Consider the following 1,598-nt stretch of genomic DNA (forward strand, 5'->3'; position numbering starts at 1 on the left):
GGTGATGCCCTACATACAGCTTGCCATGGAAAGGAGTAAGAAGGATTGGATAAAGCAGTAGGAAAGCAGAGATTCAGGAGGAGCACAGCATCTCCATACGCCTATCTGAAATCCCCATCATTGGATTACATGAGTAACTTTATCTTTATTTTATGTTTATTATTTATTAATTTTTGAAAATCCATAATCAATTACTATCCGCCTGACTGAGATTTACAAGATGACCATAGCTTGCTTCATACCAACAATCTCTGTGGAACCCTTACTCACGTAAGGTTTATTACTTGGACGACCTAGTACACTTGCTGGTTAGTTGAACGGAGTTGTGTCCACACATAGCAAAGAGCCATTATAATGAAATATATTCCATACAATAACAAAGAGTACAACATTGATGATCACAATTTCGTCCACCAAGTTTTTGGTGCCGTTGCCATGGATTGTTCGAGTATGGACAACTGACGGTTCATCTTGTTGCTCAAATTAGGTCATTTTCTTTTTTATTTTCTTTTTAAAAAAGTTTTCAAAAATCTTTCAAAAATTTTTCTTTATTGTCGTTTTCTTAAACTATAATTTTCAAAAAAAAAATCATAAAATCATAAAAATAAAAAATATTTTGTGTTTCATGTTCAAGTCTTGAGTCAACTTTTAAGTTTGGTGTCAATTGCATGCTTTAAAAAAATTTTCTTGCATTTTTCGAAAATTCATGCATTCATGGTGTTCTTCATGATCTTCAAGTTGTTCTTGACAAGTCTTCTTGTTTGATCTTGATGTTTTCTTGTTTTGTGTTGTTTCTTGTTTTTCATATGCATTTTTTGTTTGTTAGAGTCCATGCATTAAAGATTTCTAAGTTTGGTATCTTGCATGTTTTCTTTGCATCAAAAATCTTTCAAAATTATGTTCTTGATGTTCATCATGATCTTCATAGTGTTCTTGGTGTTTATCTTGACATTCATAGTGTTCTTGCATGCATTCTTTGTTTTGATCCATAAAGAAAAGAGAAAAACACAAAAATGACGTTTTTAATTTTTCTATCTCATCATTAAAAATTCAAAAATAAAAAATATCTTTTCCTTTTTTTCTCTCAAAATTTCGAAAATTTGAAGTTGACTTAGTCAAAAATTTTCAAAATTAGGTGTTTCTTACAAGTCAAGTCAAATTTTCAAAATTTAAAAATCTTATCTTTTCAAAAATCTTTTTTTCAAAAATCATATCTTTTTCATTTTTTCTTTTTTTCGAAAATTTTAAAAATCTTTTTCAAAATATTTTCAAAATCTCTTCCTTATCTTTATTTCAAAAATATCGAAATTACACTAAAAATTAATGTGATTGATTCAAAAATTTGAAGTTTGTTACTTTCTTGTTAAGAAAGGTTCAATCTTTAAATTCTAGAATCTTATCTTGTAGTTTCTTGTTAGTAAAGTAATTAATTTTAATTTTAAAAATTAAATCTTTTTCAAACATATCTTATCATATCTTTTATATCTTATCTTTTTATCATATCTTTTTCAAAAATTTGATTTCAAAATATCTCATCTAACTTCTTATCTTCTTATCTTTTCAAATTTGATTTTAATATCTTTTTCAACTAACTATTT

This window comes from Arachis duranensis, chromosome 7 (genome assembly GCF_000817695.3).
Source record: "Arachis duranensis cultivar V14167 chromosome 7, aradu.V14167.gnm2.J7QH, whole genome shotgun sequence".
Classification (NCBI taxonomy): Eukaryota; Viridiplantae; Streptophyta; class Magnoliopsida; order Fabales; family Fabaceae; genus Arachis; species Arachis duranensis.